Source organism: Coenobita brevimanus, chromosome 22 (genome assembly GCF_032717465.1).
Source record: "Coenobita brevimanus isolate Jiangsu-jjx chromosome 22, ASM3271746v2, whole genome shotgun sequence".
Taxonomy (NCBI): domain Eukaryota; kingdom Metazoa; phylum Arthropoda; class Malacostraca; order Decapoda; family Coenobitidae; genus Coenobita; species Coenobita brevimanus.
The window spans coordinates 4,703,759-4,723,319 of NC_136975.1; the positions used below are offsets into that span (position 1 = coordinate 4,703,759).

A 19,561-nucleotide genomic window follows, 5' to 3' on the forward strand; every position below is an offset into this window, starting at 1 on the left:
TAAGGTAAGGTAAGGTAAGGTAGGGTAAGGTAAGGTAAGGTTAACGAGTACTGTCCTGCTAATTTCAAGGCCATTTTCTTGAAGCTGTAAAAGCCCCCTCCTCCCCTCTATCATAATGAAGGGATTTGAAAAAGTCTCCATTAAGTGACGTCTTATACGGGGCGTTCTGAGACCTGACACTAATATTATGATTTTTTCCAGGTCTGATTCCGAGTTAAAAAAAATAAGAATAAAAAGTCATTACAAAATAAGTTAAATTCTCCACTATTATTATTATTATTATTATTATTATTATTATTGATGACAACAAAAATAGTCTTCCCCGTACTGAGCCATACGTCAATAGTAACTATCTCTCCTTCGTTAAGAGCCTTCAATAAACGAAAAAATGCTTAAGTCAAGATATTAAAGAACAAATTTTGGGCGTATATTCCAAGCAAACCACCTTAGGCAATACAAACTTCACACTGTTCAGGATAATGTAAATTCTACACTTTTCAAATTCGGAACGTCCAGGATTCTGAACAATATGGATTTTTATATGGCTTAAAATAGAGATTTCCATGGAGTAGAAGACCAAAAATTATTGTTTAGTATTTTGACGCACAGACCCTTCTCAGATCACGATATTTTTTTTTTTATTATTATTATTATTATTATTATTATTATTATTATTATATTAGATGAGAATAATATTACGGCGAGGAACCTTTTGATGTCGCAGTTCCCGTCGGTCTAAGGGACGCATCCTGAAAGGAAATGGAAGCTTCGTAACTCCTCTTCCTTAGCGATTTATTATTCTCTTTTTATGTTAATTAAGATATGACACAGGAAAATTTTATGCTTCACTGTGCAAAATAAATCGCTTAGGGAACGGTGCTCCAAGCCTCGTCTGCCACTCAGTACGGGTCTAAGTAACAATATCACTACCATACTTTAGGTAAAACTGACACTAAGTAACAGTAACACTAACATACTTTCGTAAAACTGACACTATCAGTTCGTGTTGATACATCGTATAGTAATCGATTATACTCCTCTGACCTTTAACTTAGCCAAGATTTTCGTCACTTTTTCAGCTTACGTCACGTAGCTCAGTGGCAGAAAAGGACAATGGTGTGACTTTACATCCTTTCCATAGCACTCTTCCGTGACCAGCATCATATTCTAATGTTCCTTCATTGTTACAAATCAACATGCAAGAAGGTATGGCAATTTTAGGCCAAGTAAGAGTGGAAAGAGTACAGTTATATCTATAAGGGGTTACCTGTATCCCAGAAGACACAGTCACTCCAAATTAAGATGGTTATATATATCGAACTGTAATGTCAGATATAGATAAGATACATGTACAATCTCCTTATTTACCCTGAGATACGGAATGACTCCTTTGGGTGAATAAAACGATGTCACTGTACGAAAAAATAATGCAAAATAAATGAAGGGCGTCGCGACATTGAATTTTTTAAAAGAAAATGATAATAAACTCCACTTCGATTTAGGGCTCGATAATCGCGGCTCTGGGGCGAACCACAAATATTGGATGAAGGGCCAGCGATCGTCGGAGCCACTAACGCAATTTACCGTGAAAATGGCGGTGAATTGCTCCCCCTTCATGTGATGTGCTCATAATGGCCTGTATAGGGGGGAGGGCTTCACCTCCCCCCACCCTCCTTCTCTCTCTCTCTCTCTCTCTCTCTCTCTCTCTCTCTCTCCATACACACACACACACACACACGTGCAAGCATGCTCTCCTTTCCCATCATTCTAAAATTTTTCACTTATACTCTCCTTTACATCTTCACTCTCCCAGCCTCCCACTCCCCCCCATCTCCTCCCTCCACCGTTTCCTTCCCTTTGCTCCCCCTCTCTCTCCTTCCTTCCCTCCCTCTCTCCCTCCCTCCAAATCCCTCCATCTGTCCTCTTTCACTCCTGGGTCCCACTATGTGATTATGGTTATTTTTCCTCTTCATTGACACCTCTTGCCTCCCCTCCTTAATTCATTCTCTCTCTCTCTCTCTCTCTCTCTCTCTCTCTCTCTCTCTCTCTCTTCTTTTCCTTTCAGACTCCCTAATCATCATTTTCCCTATACTCCCTGTTATCCTCCCTTTCTCCCTGCCTCTCTCCTCTCTCCCCTCTTTTCTTACCTCTCTAATCCCTGCCTTTCTTTCAATATCCCTATGTACTGTACAGTGTTCATTCTGTCTCCTCTCGATTTTGCCTACATCGTACCTCTCTCTCATTATCTCTCTCTTGTCTACCTCTCTTTCTTTTTTATACGGCTGTCTTTCTGCTTTCCACTTTCTTTGCTCTCTCTTGTCAACTTTCTCTACCCCAACCTTCCCTTTCTCCTCTCTCCCTTATTGTCATTCCTTGTTTCATTTCCCTTCCATCCCTTCTCCCTCCCTCCCAGTACTCTCTCTCTACTCCCTACCTCTCTCTCCCTTCCTTCCTCCCTTCCTTTCTAGGGTATTTTTTTCCTACTTCAGTTCCTTCCACATCTCTCTTCCTACTTTTTACCCTTCCATCGCTACCTGTCCTTTTCTGAGTCCCTTTTACTTTGCATTACCCTTTTGTCTCTATATCCCCTGCCTTTGGTCTCAACTCTCCTTTTTTCCTCTCTTTACTCCCTAATTCTCTACCTACCACGACTACTCTCTCTCTCTCTCTCTCTCTCTCTCTCTCTCTCTGGGTGTCTGGCAGTGGGGCCTCTCTTGCCCTGAGCCAAGCGTCATATGGACTTGACGAGGCGGGCGTCGGGTGGTGGCCAGGCAACATATTAATTACACCATTTTCCTCACCCCTACATCGCCTCTAACTCACCCCACACTCACCCGATCCCACCCCACTCTATCTCCCAGCCAGGGTGAGAGCTGGGGAGAGGGCAGCGTGATCCAGAGCTTATTATTTTGCGAGTTTTTTTTTGAGTGTGTGTGTGAAAGTGCGAGTGGTAATCATCTCGAACTCGCTGGCAACTCTCGACAGGCGTTCATGGGGCCAATTACCCACAGTTTATCAATATTTATCGTGGACAATTTGTTACGGTCGCTATTGACTGCCCCGGGAGAGAGAGAGAGAGAGAGAGAGAGAGAGAGAGACGCGCACACTCACTGATATACACGTACACACATACATATAGACTTTCTCACACACACACACACACACACACACACACACACACACACACAGACTTTATTCCCTTCACAACCACCTCGCTCTCCCTCATCCATTCGCCTCGTCATTAGTCTGACTTTATAACTTTATTTTTAACTTTATTTTCGTTGTACTTCTTCTTTTGCTTGATCTTCCTTTCTCCTCTTTATTTTTATTTTATCCACATTTTTTATTCTATTGATGTGCCTTGTGCTCTCCTAATTTATCTTATATATGCTCTCTCTCTCTCTCTCTCTCTCTCTCAGCATACGTGAGGACATTATGACTTTTTTTTCTGGTAATCATCATCATCATCACCATCACCACCACCACCACACACGACCACCACCACCACCACCACCACCACCACCATCATCATCATCATCATCATCATCATCATCATCATCATCATCACCACCACCACCACCACCATCATCATCATCATCATCATCACCATCATCATCATCACCATCATCATCACCACCACCACCACCACCACCATCATCATCATCATGTCTGTGGAAGTCCAAAGTAGATCAATGACTGTCCCTAACGCGTTCCACTCTGAATCATATCCTGCTACCTTAGTCACCTGTGATTTTTAACTTCATCCCTCCATCTTATTCTCATTATTTTACTCCTCATCATTTCCGAGTCTCGATCATTTCCTTTCGGTCGTATTTTCTTCGTTTTGCTGCTCTTAATTCTTCTCCATCTCATTTCTCTTCCTCATCTACCTTTCCTCTTATTCACAACAGTCTTCTTCCTCATCTTCCTTCAGAGTCTCCCCATCCTCTTGATTTCCTTCTTCATCTCTTAAAATTGTTCACTATTCTCCTCCTCCTCCTCCTCTTTCTCCTCTTCCTGTTCCTCCTCTTCTATCTCCTCTTCCTCTTCTGTCTCCTCTTCCTCCTCTTCAATCCCATCATCATGTCCCTCTTTCCTTCCCCTCCCCACCCCCTTTCATCCCCCCAACTCTGACCCAACCATGTAAAGTGAATTTCAATTTTTGATTCGCTTGGTTAGTGAGGGTAGGGAAGGGGGGATGGTGGGGGGTGGGGAAGGGGGGATGGTGGGGGGCGAGGCAGGGGTGAGGGGTGGGGGGCAGGACTCTCAAGGGACCAGGGAACAACACCACTGCCCCCTATTTTAGAACAAGCGTGCTGCCTTTCCTCTTAAAATTTTCTGCCTTTCCCCCCTAAAAGTCCAACCCATGTTCTTCGTGTTCCGTCTTCCTTTTAACCCCTTCAGTCCGTTGACGTATATTTCTATTTTGCCACATCTAGAAACTTGTATTCACCTTTGGAGTAACTTTTTTGGAAAAGACACTGAAAAAAATATGCGTCATTGAACTGAAGGCGTTGAAATCTGCACTCGCTCCAAAAACTGAAGGCTTTACTAATAAAACCTGCAATCATTCACATCAGGTTTGCAGTCTTTACGTTTGCAATTTTTCCTATATAATTTGTTGTCTTTCTTTTTAAAACTCGCAGGGTATGAAGAACCCCCTTAAACACGTATTCCTTGATTTATAAAGCTCGTATCTCGCCTTCTACCAGTAAAGCTCGTATCTTGCCTTATAAAGCTCATATCTTGGCTGCTAAAGTTCGTATCTCGCCTTATAAAGCTCGTATTTCGCCTTATAGCGCTTAGGACCAGCTGATGTGTTCTTCATCCTGTGTCGAGTGTGTTCTGTCCAGTTCTGCCTCATATGTTATTCTCTGAGTTTATTTTCGTTTTTTTTTTCTCTTCTCTTCTCTTCTCTCTCTCTCTCTCTCTCTCTCTCTCTCTCTCTCCCCCCCCCCCCGATAAGTTGTTCCTATTGTGCAAGGTCAAGAAAATATTACAATGCTTATATCGCCACTATTTCTACAATATGATCCTTGATAGTGAGTAAAAGAGTGTACCTATATCATCATCATCATCATTTCCATTTTCCAGGCCATGGTTCGCTGACCTGTGCTGGGAAATGAACCAAGGGATGAAGGAAACAGCATCCTCTCATTCTTTCATCCGTAGGAGTTACGAGGTTGCAACAGAAGTGCGTGGTGGTGGAGTCATCATAAAATATATACTTGTGCAAAGATTTGTAAAGCCATATTGACTCTTTCACAAACATCCTTGTCGCTCTGCCATACAGAATGATCTCCATTAGCTTACTTCCGCTAATCTACCCACATCCCTAATATCCTCACAAACTAATTACATTTTTTGTGAGATAATGTGTGTAACGAATTACATACATCTTTGTAACAACGAATTACATACATCTTGCTAACAATTACCAATTTCTCACATATGCTGAAGTGTATTATCTGCATATAATTCACTGATAATCTCCCGTTTCTCTACTTCAGTGTATTACAGAACTCATACAAACGATATCGAATGCATATCGTAGATGAGCGTGTCTGTTTTAAAAGTGTTTGTGTACTGGCTTACTACTCCGTGTGTTAGTGACGGTGATAATGAAGCAACGTAAAGGAGAATATGACATTCTGCAAATAAACCAATGCAATGCAGTTGCCTGGAGGTTTTGCAGAATGTACGTGTAGCATATTATATTGTGCAAACATCACATTATCTTTTACTTTATGTCTATCCTTTCCTAAAATTATACACTGCTGAAGAGGGATGCCTTTACGTGGTGGCGCTGGTATGACTACGTGTAGGAGCTGTCTGGTTACAAGAACATGACTCAGTCCCCTCCCTATACCCCAGAGAAGGATGGCAGAAAACAGAAAAAGGGCAGCATTGTCCTGCAGTCCACAGGGTTCAAGTTTAGATGAACCTGGGGCTGCAACTACTATTAATTCTGTCATAATTATTTAACATTCACTACGAGTAGCCCCCTTTGAGCTGCACGTACTCGTCTGGGAACAGCAAGATAATATTTAATGAAGACCTTACCGTACTTGAATGACTAGCTAAAAATTATGTCTATCCACCATCGCCAAGAAAGTTCCCCTAAGCTGAATATATTAGTCTTGGGGCGGGGGGAGTAAGAATAAAATAAACTGAAACATAAATGTATAAAATTTACCGGTTAATTAACAAAGGTTCAGCCAAAGATGCAAAGGCCGTCTGAGGTTGGGCATAATATTAAATAAAAGTATTCGCAGTGAAAGGGTTAAATTCTGCAGCGTCGTGTTATTTTGCTCGTGCGAAAATCCCGCCTCAAATATTATGAAGCCATTAATTTGTGTTGCAAAACTCACTAATTCTATTAATTATGAGCTAACAAGGCAAAGTTCCCTCGCCCACCCACCTTCTCTCGCTCCTTCACCCCTTCTCCACTCTCCTGTTTCAACCTCATCATTACGAGGGGTCACTCTTAGTAGTAGGAATAGTAGCTGCAACCTTATGCTTTTTTAAACGTGAACCCGGTGGACTGCAGGCTTATGTTCTCCTTCATTTGCTGTCTACCATCCTCCTTCCGGTAGCATTTGCAGCTCCAGGTTTATCTGAACGTGAACCCAGTGCACTACAAGCTGATACTACCTTTCTCCTGCAGTCAACCATCCTCCTGGGGCAAAGTGAGGGATATGAGGGACTATTTTATCAACAATGAGTAAAGCCACCCCGTTATGTAAATGCCACCACCAGAAAGCGCCCTACCTTCTCCAGCACTGAAAAGCAAAATAACATCATTTAGCTATAATAAGAATATTAAGATTAGTTTTTCTTTAACATAAGGAAAAACGGGCAAAAGACTTACAAACCTTGTCCTAAAAAAAAAAAAAAAAGGAAAAAAGATAAAAAAAAAAAAAGATGAAGCCTAAGCCAAGATCCATTCACCCACAGGTATCATAATACGTTGCTTATAAAAAAAAAAACTAGAGATCAGAGGTAGTGGAAAAAACACTAACAGAGTTATCTATATTTTATTCACCATCACTGGGAGAAAAAGATGACAATGCTGCGGTTTTACATCCTTCTTTATAGCATTTCTACGTGACTAGCATCATATTCTAGTGCTGCTCTATTCTTCAGTGGTTCTACATGCTCTCCACAGAACTTCCTCGTGACTAGCATCATATTCTAGCGTTACTCTATCGTTACAACCTAGCATTCAAGATGAAGCGATGGCAATTTTAGGCCAAGTTAGAGTAAAAGGGGAACAGTCTGAAAAATGAAAGACTGAGGCTAACGGTAACGCTTGCCAAAAACAGAGAGTCAGGCAGCGAGGGGGTGAGGTTGCGTAGCCAGACGGGTGCTGAGGAAAGAATAAAATCGTATGTTGGTTAAAACAAAAATCACCTGGAAGTAAGACTAAATCATCTGGCGGAAGCAGGAGGAAAACCGTCAAGTGGAAAAAGAAACTTTTCTTGAAGTAGCAGGACTAAAATCGTCTGGAAGCTGGACTCTAATCGTCTGGAAGTAGCAGGACTATAATCGTCTGGAAGTTGCAGGGCTAAAATCGTCTGGAAGTAGCAGGGTTAAAATAGTCCTGAAGCAGAAGGAATAAATCCTCTTCAAGTAGTAGGACTTCAATCGTCTTCAAACAGCAGGAAGAAAACCGTATGGAAAAAGGACTAAAGTCGTTTTCAGTACCATAACAAAAATCGTCGAAGTAGTAAGAACAAAATCGTCTCGAAATAACAGGACTAAAGTCATCTTGAAGAAAAAATATTTAAAAAACCGTCTTGAATTAGAAAAATCGTTTTGAAGTGGCAGAGAAAAACACTTAAGTAGCAAGGAAAAGCGATCAGTAGCAGGAATAAAACCGTCTCGAAGCAGCAGGAATAAAATCGTCTTGAAGCAGAAGAAAAATCGTCTTGAAGTATCAGGACTAAAACCTTACATATCAGGACTAAAATCTTAAGTATCAGGACTAAAATCATCTTGAAATATCAGGACTAAAATCGTCTTGAAGGAGCAGGACTAAAATCGTCTGGAGGTAGTTTTATAATCGTCTGGCAGTGGATCTAAAATCGTTTGGAAATAGATCTAAAATCGTCTGGAAGTAATGTTAAATCGTCTGAAGTAATTTAAAATCGTCTGGAAGTAGACAAATCTTCTGTAAGTCGATCTAATATAGTCTGGAAGTAGATCTAAAATCGTCTGGAAGTAATGTAAGATCGCTGGAAGTAGATCTAAAATCGTCTGGAGGTAACCTAAAATCGTCTAGAAGTAGATCTAAAATCGTCTGGAAGTAACCTAAAATCGTCTGGAAGTATATCTAAAATCGTCTGGAAAGATCTAAAAACGTCTGGTGGTAACCTAAAATCGTCTAGAAGTAATCCATAATCGTCTGGATGATCTAAAGCCGTCGAAGTATCAGGAACAGAATCGTCTTGAAATAACAGGACTAAAAGCGAATGTCAGGTGTGAAAATAAAATCGTCTGGCCGTACCAAAAATAAAGTCGAAAATAACAGCCCTCGCGGTGAATGGGTTAATGGACTTAGCTTCTCCAGGGCCTAAGATGAGGAAAATCGTCTGGGGGAAGCAGTAGAGTGTAAAAGGGCGTCATGGTACTGAGATGTAAGCCTCCTTGTTCGGTCTTGTACTGAATTATCGTCTCGGCATTCTGATTACTCTTTTTATCATTTTTTTTTATTATTATTATATTTACACGTATTCCATAATGTCGCCTATTCTCTCGCTCTCTTTCTTCTTCTCCTCGCAACTCCTTCACTGCGATGGTATGGTCATTGGTCAGTGTTATTCTTGCTATTTTCTGGTGGTTCCATTAAGGTTAGTAGAGAATTCTTGACCTGAAGAGGTCAGATACGGCCTTCGATAACCCGGTCATTGACCAGGGGATTCTAAGCTGATTAAAATTTCCTGTGGGTAGCAGCAACAGCAGCAGCGGTGGTGGTGGTGGTGGTGGTGGTAGTTGCGGCAGTACCTCAGGTTCATCTGAAATGTGAACCAAGTGGACTGCAGGTTGAAGTTGCCTCTCTTCTGCTGCCCACCATCCTCCTTCCAGTGGACAGGGAGTGAGGTGAGGGTCCTTTGTATTGCCAGGCAGGGAACCACCCACCTGGTCATATCGGTGCCATCACGTGAAGGCGTCCCTCTCGAGCCCCTAGTATCAGGAATAAATCGCTATAGCAAGTCATCCAGTCAAGGAACTCCGTGTTGTTTAAGTTTCTCATAATTTCTCGCTTAATTTTCTATAAGTCTCCATGTGGTCTGAAATATCTCACTGCGTCTCGTCTCTCCTAAAAAGTCTCCACCTGTCTCTCCATCTGGTTTAACATCTCTCACTGCATCTCGTCTCATCCCATAAGTGTCCTATCTCTCCTTTATCTGGCCTAAAATCTCTCACATTACGTCTCGCCTCTCCATATAAGTCTCCTTCTGTCTCTCCATCTGGTTTAATTATTGCGTCTCGTCTCTCAAGTCTCATCCTGCCTCTTCTTCATTTGGCCTAAAATCTCACACTGCTTCTTGTCTCTCCTCATAAGTCACCTCTCTCTCCTTCATCTGGTCTAAAATCTCTCACACTGCGTCTCGTCTCTCCTCATAAGTCTCCTCCTGCCTCCCACTCCTGAGCTAAGTTTGTTGCCTCAAGTTGGAGGTTTCGGAAGTAATTTAAAAAGCAATTAAAGGCCCTTTTGGCTTATCAGGGCTGCAGCCTTTTATAAACGTGATGCCACCACCCCTGTCGCCCCCAGGAACCCCCAAACCCCCCCAAGAACCCCCATGTGGACCCTCGCTGTCTCCTCTGACCTCCCCCCTTTACTTTGGGCGCCTCTCATTATTTCCCCTCACACTCCTTGGCCCGTATTTTCCTCGTCTAAGATGGCTCCCGAACATCTTTTCTTTACCAGCTTATTTCTGTAGCTGACACGTCAATAAAATCTTCAGATTTATTCACGGCATGTCGATAACGAAAAAGACATGAATCGCACTCAAGAGAATAAAGTGTAAGATGCAAAAGCTAAGGAAGAGGTTCTAGAAAGCGTCCATTACCCATAAGAACATGCAAATGGTCCTAGATTCATCTCATTCTAGTATCCCCCTAAGGTCTAAGCTAACGGGAGTGTGGTTTTGTAATTTAACCTTGCGATTTCCTGTACAGCGTTAGTCTTAGAGAGAGAGAGAGAGCAAAAGTACGTGTACCGTATGTGAGGGAGGGTGAGCTGACTGGAAATGAAAGATAAGATGCGAGAGTAAGAAGGATGAGGGACTAACTAGGAGAGTGGCGAGATTAACTGTGAAAGTATGTAAGGGAGAGAGAGATTGACTAGGAAAGTGGAGAGATAAAGTGTGAGAGTATGTCAGGGAGGATGAGAGATTGACTGGGAGAGTGGAGAGATAAGGTGCGAGAGTATGGAAGGGAAGTGGTGCACCGCGGGAGGAGGGTATGTTAATGAGGAAGGACAAAAGGGCCTGGAGGTCCTCTTGTCAAGGCTACCACTCACAGGATGCAGCGACAGACAATGGATAGATAAACAGATAAATAGATATCAAATAATATGGCCTTCGCGCCGGTGCTCTCTCTCTCTCTCTCTCGACCTCCAGTAAGTGTCCTCTGCGCCCTGAACCCTCCTCTCTCTCTCTCTCTCTCTCTCTCTCTCTCTCCACGGCCTAAAACATCCAATCTCTCCCTCAGGGCCTGCGACAAAGGTGCATCGGTGCCTAAAACACTCCTTTGTCCTTTGTTTCTGCTGATCCATAGCCTTTCCTATCCGAATATCATAATGTCAATATTCAATTTAAATAATGTGGTTACGGGGGAGGGGAAATGTGGAATCATGATTGGATGCAAAATGGCGGAAAATTCGAAATGGGGGCGCCGTGACGTCACAACCGAGGCGAAAGATGATTGGTAAATTGAAAAATTGAGGCATTTAACCCCCGACACGGAAAACTTTCAGGCGACTATCTGGAGCGGGAAAAGCCAGATTACAGAAGCTCACCCGCCTCTAAAATGGGACAACAATAGCGCGGACGGGCAGGAATAAAGCCGAGTGGGCGGAATAAAGCCTGGAATAAAGATAAGTGGGTGGAACAAAGCCTGGAATAAAGCCAAGTGGGTGGAATAAAGCCTGGAATAAAGCCAAGTGGGTGGAATAAAGCCGAGTGGGCGGAATAAAGCCAGGAATAAAGCCGAGTGGGTGGAATAAAGCCTGTAATAAAGCCGAGTGGGCGGAACAAAGCATGGAATAAAGCCAAGTGGGTGGAATAAAGCCGAGTGGGCGGAATAAAGCCAGGAATAAAGCTGAGTGAGAGGAATCAAACCTGGAATAAAGTCGAGTGGGTGGAATAGAGCGTAGCGGGTGGAATAAAGCTGAAGCCAAGTGAACGAAATAAAGCCGAGTGGGTGGAATAAAGCAGAGTGGGTGGAAAAGCCGAGTGGGATGAATAAAGCCAAGTGGGTGGAATAAATGCGAGTGGGTGGAATAAAGCCAAGTGGGTGGAATAAAGGCGAGTGGGTGGAATAAAGCCGTGTGGGCGCAGGGGTGGAATACAGAGAACCCAATTATGAGTGGCAAGGGACGCTTCGTGGTTCATCTCCTTTAGCGATTTATTCTGCATATGATTTCTTAACATTCTCTTGCACGTTATTTATATCGTATCAGTATCGAAATATTTTGCATCAAGAACACACGAGATGATACTGAGATATGATGATTAGAATAAGTCGCTGTGGAGAAGGTGTTACGAAAAGCACGAAGCTATTTAGAACACGATCCGGCGCCCCGTGTTTGTGGTCCTCTATAGTCAGTTGGTTTTTATCTGACGGAGCTGGGCCACTCCCTCGATATACACTGAAATTCGATGAGTGTTATGACTTAAGAATGAGGTGCCTTCGTTGCTATACTCTGTCCACTTTCACTAGGCTTAAAATTGCCATCTCTCCATCTTGAATGCAGTGCTAGAACGAGAGATTAACATCAACATATGGTTGTAGTTCCGAAAAAGTGTTATGGAAGGGGAGCAGAGCCGTAGTATTGTCTTCTTCTGCCTTTGAGCTACGGGATATGAGCTGCAAAAGGACAAATATCTCCACCAAGTTAAAGCCAAAGAATGCGTAATTTTGTAGGTGTGAATCGACTGTGGTAATGAGACGCTGCCTAAAGATCTTGTGGTCTTTTTTCCCCTCATCATGTTTCTCTCTTGTAGGTGTGGCAGACAATTACCCACGGTGTGTCCTTTCAATATAGGGTTAAGCAAAACGCGTAATTCCAACATCTGTTTCATCTTATGCAAACAGGAGGCAAAGGTTGAAAGTCTGCCAGTGTCCTCTCGTCTTAGGAAGGTCGAACAAATGAGAGCCAAATTCGAGATCAGCTCTTTGTGAGATGCCCAAGCCTATTGTGTTTAACCTCTTCCGTATGACAATATTTTCTTTTTCAATCCAATTTCCACCTAACGAGTTCATTCAGCTTAGGTGACGTGGACAGACGAGAGTTGCGTGTCCGCCTTAATGGGGTAAAGGAGGCACAACAGAAGTCTCCCCTTATTTTGACCGCTTTAACTGAGGTAGCCTTCAGATTTCCTCCTTATGGATGGGTTGCGCTTATGTCCTTGCCAGCAGCTCATTCCTCTTGCTGTCACCTCTTCACTATCCCTCTTGATGATCCTGTTGTCCTCTTCTCAGCTTTCTTACCATACTTCTTCTTCATCTTATCCTCTTTTTGTCCATTCCAATTTCCATCCCTTCCCCATGGCGCTTTACCTGACTTCCGGTATTCTTTTCGGAGACTGTTGGCCCCAGATTCAGAAGTGGTTTGAGAAGAGGAAGAACTAATGGAATATTTATAAAGAAAAGAGCAGCCACGCATCAGAAATAGCGCTTTGGTAGAACATGAGATAATAAAGGAGATGGATATTAAAAAGAGAGAGAGAGAGAGAGAGAGAGAGAGAGAGAGAGAGAGACGCACTACAAAGACGAACACATTAAAAAATGGATAATGAAACTGTGTACGAATATTTCAAAACAAAGCACAGACTCAAGATCAAGAAAGACAGCAAAAACCAAAAGAATAATAGTACCCGATAGAAAAAAAAATAAGAACGAGAGAAAGGAAGACAAGAAGAATGAAGGAGGGAACGAAAGAAAAGAAAGAAGGAAAGAAAGAAAGAAAGGAAGGAAGGAGGAAAACTTTACACTCACAGCAAAACAAGTATGTAACTAATGAATAATGAAACTACGTACAAGAATACCCAGAAAGAAGACTCATATAAGCAATAACAACAAAAACAATAATGTCCTTAATAGGGAAAAAGAACAAAGAAAAGAAAAGAGCAAAAACAAATTAAACGACGTGCTACAGAGACGAACATCTATAAACGGAAAATGAAAATGGTCTCAACAATAAGCAACAAAAACAACAAAAACAGAAACTTCCCCAGTAAAAGCAGTACCTCCTCCCCTCCACACAAAAAAAAGGAAGAAAGACAAAAACACAGTACAGCGATAAATGTATAAAAAATAGCGGAAAGAGAAAATGAGTGACGGAACTCCAAATAATAATAATAATAGTAATAATAATAATAGTAATAATAATAATAATAATAATAATAATAATGATAAGAAGAAGAAGAAGAAGAAGAAGAAAATAGCAATAATAGTAACAAAGGCTACAACCACGACCCCCACAACAGCAGGAGCAGGAGCAGCAGCAGCAGAAGCAGCGGAAGCAGCGGTAATGGCACAAATACCCACCAACTCTGAATACGAAATTGGTCCTTTGTGGTCCAATTGCCTTTTCACATCTAATTTGCAATGTTGATTTGGTCTGCGGCCAAAAGTTCGGAATTAGACTAACCTCGTTGGGAAAAAGGGCTCGGAATATTTGGTCTGGATGCGTTCATTTACCTTGCTAATTTTCAGATTGGATTTTTTTCTTTTTTTAACACACGCTCCCGGTTTTAAAACTCTCTGACTTGGTTTCTTTAACCTAATGAACTTTTGCGATTTGCTTTTTTTCTTTCCCTCCCCTCCCGGATTTTTGATTTTTCTTTTTTCTCCCTTGGCAGAATGGCGTTGCGAGTTTATGATGCTGTTGATTACGTGAGGGTCCTAGTGCAAGATTACCTTGTTTGAATTACATTGCAAATTCAGTTGGATGACATTATTTTATTTATTCTTGCTCCCTCCAGACGATTTAAGTTCAAAAGACTTCGAACTGGATTGTTGGAAATAGCCTTCGTTCCCACCTACACTGCAAGAGACCCATTGTAAACGGAATGACATCGTCTGGTGGCAGCCTACGTAACATTAACAAGGACAAAACTGCCAGATGCGGAAACTTAGGATCTTTTAGTTAATGCTCTTGGTGTGTTTCGTTGTGTGGTGTGGGGGTAGTATTTTGTGTGGTGTGGTGTGGTGTGGGGGTAGGATTTTGTGTGGTGTGGTGTGGTGTGGTGTGAGGGGTAGGATTTCATGTGGTGTGGTGTGGGGGAATGATTTTGTGTGGTGTGATGTGGGGGCCTGATGTTTCGTGGTGTGTAGGAGGGTTGTATAGTGTGTTGTGTTGTGTGGCATCGCTAAAGTCTACGGGAGCGAAACGCCTCGAGTCCGAAAATCATCAGTGAGAGAAAGACGGACAAGCAGCTCCTACAGACGCTCCCGTTCTAATAACTCGTCTTTGCAGTGAATACTCGTAAATTAATGCATGTTGAGCTTGATTAAATTACATGCAGCTTAAGCGGGGAGAGAAGCTAATAAATGAAAGCTAATTGAGGCAAGGGGAAGGTTTAGTAAAAGGGAACGCCTGAATGAGGAAAGGAGAGGAGGAGAGAGAAGCGAGGAAGTAGGAGGAAGAGTGGAGAGAAAAAAAAAGTAGTGAGGAACGACGAGGGGAAGGGCTGACAAGCGAGGAAGCGGGAAGAAAAGTTAAGGAGAAAATAACAAAGTTGAGGGAAAGATGAAGGAGGGAAAGAGAACCCATGAAGTAGGGAGATGAGAGGAAAGGAAACAAATGATGAAGTAGGAAGGAAGTGGAGAAAGTAGTAAAGCGGGAGAGAGAGTGGGGAAGGAATGAAAATCGAGGAAATAGGTGAAAGTAGAGAGAAAGTACTTGGGAAGCAGAAGGGAAGACAATGATGAAGGTAGAGAGAGAGAGAGAGAGAGAGAGAGAGAGAGAGAGGATACTGGAAGAAATGTAAAGAAGGTGAAGGAGAAAAGAGGACAAAGGAAGAGATGAGGGAGAGGAGAGGAAAGGAGAATAAAAGAGGAAAAAGGAGGAACAAGGAAGAGAGAAGAAAGGATGCGAAGACAAGAATGGAAGAAAAGAGAGGAGAGGAAAAGGAAGATGTGAGAGGAAATGAAAGGTAAAGGAAAGGAAAGGACAGATAGGAGGCTACTGTATTTACCCTTACCCCCGGGGGCCTAAGATTCCCACCGTCTCACTAGCAGATCAAGTTACCCCCTTACCCCACCTCCTGGACACACACACACACACACACAAGGACCCGATTCTGATATATTTGGTGCTTTACTCCTTTCACTTTAACTTCGCTTAAAACTAACGCCTGTCCGTCTACAGTGCTGAGATATAACAGAGATTACCACAATAACATAGCGCTGGTCAGAAATAGTGCAACGGGAAGGATGTAGAGCCGTAGTATTTTTTTCTCTACCACTGAACAACGGGAAATAAGCAACAGAAGGACGGCACTCTCCCCCAATTTAGGGTGAATCATAATCCGTTGCCTTTTCACTTCCCTCATATCGAGTACTAGATCTACGGTTGCCTGAAAATCAATAACTTACGTAAACTAGTATCGAATATACTTGCATCACTAACAAATTTTACATCTAGTAGTTTTACCTTTCATTCCTGTCGCTAATTATACCTGGCTTTCGTCACCTGAGGCTTAATAATATCACTTCAACTAACTAGGTAAGCAATGACACCACAATCACAGTGATAAATTTTTGCAGTATCTTCTCTGCCCTTTTCATTTCGCTCGCATCCTGAAGAGATTTCATTGTGTGAGGTATGAATAGTCTTTTTACTTTAATCTGACCAAGATTTTAGTCATTTTGCAACTTGTTTCACGTAGCTCAGTCAGGGAAAAAGATAGAATTACAGCTCTACATCCTTCCCATAACACTTCATCATGACTGACATCATTTTCTAGTGTTAATATTATGCTACAACTCAGCATTCAAGATGGACAGGTGGCAATTTTACGCCAAGTTAATGTAAAACGTAGTATCATATGAACGCACGCAAGCAAGCACGCACGCACACGCACACCAGCCAGGACTCTTGATGACTTTTTGCGCCTAGTCTCTGTGCACTTCCATTTCCCTCGTATTATCATGCTTTAGTCCGCCCATCTGGTCCCCGCGGAAAGAGCCCCATAAAAGCTCATTTCCGCGTCTCGGTAACTCGAGGCCGCTTGCTGGAAAGAATGACCCACGCTTGATCCATAAAGAACCGTGCGTGAAGCAGAGGCAAGCTGTAAAAGTACCTGCGTATAAATGAGTGAAACAGTTAATGAAGCAGACTTAAACAGTAAAATAACTGTGTATTTAGCAAGATGAAACACTAAATTAAGCAGTGAAACAGTAAATTAAGCAGTGATGCATTATGAAGCAGAATGAAACAATATTTTCGCCAGAACTTGAACATTTACTGAAAAATTTTGGTTCTCCCTTTTTCCTGTTTATCATGCAGTACAACTGGGGACTTGGATATATTCGTACTATCGATAGCTGCAGGTGTTATTCTAGGGGAAGATTGGAATTTAGCACAAACTTATAGGTGCCTTAATGACCCTGCCGTGGTTGACAGGTATAAATCTAAGCATTCCTCTTGGATGAGATACAGACAGCTCAGGACATGCCTCAAGTACAGTAGGTGGCATCACGTCCTGTCACCTCTCCTGTCACTCTCTCCGCGAACTCAACAAACGACGCTTATGCCACTGATCTCAGGCCAAGTCATCACTGCCGGTTGCTGCGTATTCACCACACCTATTTTCAAGGCAGGATAGGTGACAGTACTTTTGGTGTCGATTGTACATTAAATTCACGGATAAGTGCAAAACCGTGGTAGATCTTTTCTCTGGATGTGCTGCCGAGTTTTGTTATTGCCATTGATTAACTGTTCATCTCAATTTTCTGCCCTTAATTTTTCTACACTAAACAGGCTCTGTTTCTCTCATTTCTTCCAATCCCAAATCCAGTTTCTTTTACTTCTCTCATTTGTGTACTATTCAGGTATGTGGGGATTAGTGGTATAGAAGGGGTGCCCACCATCCATTCACTCGATGTAATGCGGCATTATGGTAACTCTGTATGAAGTAACAAGCCATTTATTGCAGTGGCCATGAATCACATAAGCAGATGGACGCCTGGTGGTCTTCTGGATTAAGGCGCTTCATAGATAGTGGCTCATACGGGTTTACATCTATTGGGTGGTTGGGATTTACTACTCACACCCAGGACCGAGCGACTGGTCATTCTGGCTTTTAATATCTGTACTAAGCAACCTAGTCCCGGGCACCTATACTGCTTGATGGGGCAATAAAGGATTAGATCATATATTTCTCCTCTCCCCTTATACCTCTTCTCTTTCTCAGCTCTGGTCCCATTTTTTTTTATTTGTTTCCCTTCGTCTCTCTTGATTACCTTCCAACAAATCAAGTCCCCATTTTCTCGCGCTGCTTTGCTCCCTTTATCTCCCTTTACCTCTGTCAATCGAAAATTTCTTCCTTTCTCTCTTCTCCTCTCTACTCTCACCTCTTTTCTCGCAAAATCTCTTCCTCCTTCTCCCCCTCCTTTCTCACACTTATTCCCTCCCACCTCTTCCTACCAAAATCCCTTCTTCCCCTCTCCTACTCTTCCCTTCCAAAATCCCTTCTTCCCTCCCCAACTTCACTCCCTTAACTCTTTCATCACAAAATCCCTCCTTCCTTCTCTCCTCCCTACAGATCTCACCTCTTCCCTCCAAAATCCCCTTTCTCCTCCTCTTCCCTCCCCTCTCTCTCATCAAAATCCCCCTCTCCCTCCCCCCTCTCACCTCTTTCCTCCCCAAATCCCTTCCTCTCACCTCTTTCCTCCCCAAATCCCTTCCTCCTTCCCTCCTCTCACCTCTTTCCTCCCCAAATCCCATCCTCCCTCCCTCCTCTCACCTCTTTCCTCCCCAAATCCCTTCCTCCCTCCCTCCTCTCACCTCTTTCCTCCTCAAATCCCCCTCTTCCTCCCTCCTCTCGTCTCTTTCCTCCCCAAATCCCTTCCTCCCTCCCTCCTCTCACCTCTTTCCTCCCCAAATCCCATCTTCCCTCCCTCCTCTCACCTCTTTCCTCCCCAAATCCCTTCCTCCCTCCCTCCTCTTACCTCTTTCCTCCCCAAATCCATTCCTCCCTCCCTACTCTCCCTGAACCGATGGATTTAAAACAACCTTTGTGCCGATAAAAGAGGGGAACAAGTCGTAATCACAGATGCCGACGCCGTAATCGAATAGCAGCATTTATGTACTTATCCAGCGACATCTATTTCTTCTTTCATCCCCACTACCCCTCCCCCCCACTCCTCGTAACCCGCCGGCCACACCCACCACTCCGAGGCATTAGCAAGGGACAAGTCTAAAGGGGTATTATTTGAAGGTTAAAGTGGATGGGTAAATAGACTGGGATTTGTGAGTGTCTGCTTGTCCCCCTCACCTGCCCTTTTTTCTCTCTCTTTCTTTACTCTCTCTCTCTCTCTCTCTCTCTCTCACACACACACACACACACACATACACATTTCGTCTGGCCAGTCCTCACAACACTCACTCTTCCCTCTAATCACACCACAATCTAAAGTCACCCCAATTAATTCACCCCTGTCATTATTACTAACCCCTTGCCAGTCACAGCATTTAGGTCAATATTATCTTTTAAGTCACACCAAACCTACTAATTTCACATCAATTTTCTTTAATGTGTTAATGGATTCGATCACCACACTTTTTGTTTATACTTTTAATACTTTTCATATTTTTTTTCTCCTCTTTCCTCTCCTCACTTTTTTGATTCTCTCTTATCTTGCACTTTTCATTATGCTTTTTATTTTTCTTCACATTTTTTCTTTTTCTATTCCTTACTTTAGTTGATTCTCTTTTATCTTATTATTCTGATCGTTTTTTTTATATCTTTCATTTTTTTCCTTTTTTTCTCTCCTTATTTTAGCAGATTCTCTCTTAATATCTTACTAGTTCATGGTTTCCTTCCTTCAGGTGTCTTCTCCTCGTTTTAAACCATTATAATACATATAATTATTCTCATCTCTTACTGATCTTTCTCACTGTGCATTACTGAACATCTTTCATATTATTTCAGTCCACATTCTTAGTCTTCCTTTTTTACTGGACTTCCTCGCTGAACCTCACTGAACTTCTCAAATGCATCCAAGTTCCATCAACCACAATTCCCCAACCTCACTTTTTCCAGCCACAGTTTTTCCAGGCACAACTTTCCAGCTCCAATATTTCCCACGTTAACACTCAACC

At 42.6% G+C, this 19,561-nt stretch overlaps 2 protein-coding genes across 2 annotated transcripts in view; both read left to right on the forward strand.

The window, feature by feature from the left end:
- The window catches only part of LOC145392372 (uncharacterized), a 104,724-nt gene that overhangs the window by 55,008 nt on the left and 30,155 nt on the right, over positions 1 to 19,561 (forward strand). The gene's annotated exons all lie outside the window — the stretch shown is intronic.
- Positions 1 to 19,561, forward strand: part of LOC145392508 (uncharacterized) — a 40,067-nt gene that overhangs the window by 16,910 nt on the left and 3,596 nt on the right. The gene's annotated exons all lie outside the window — the stretch shown is intronic.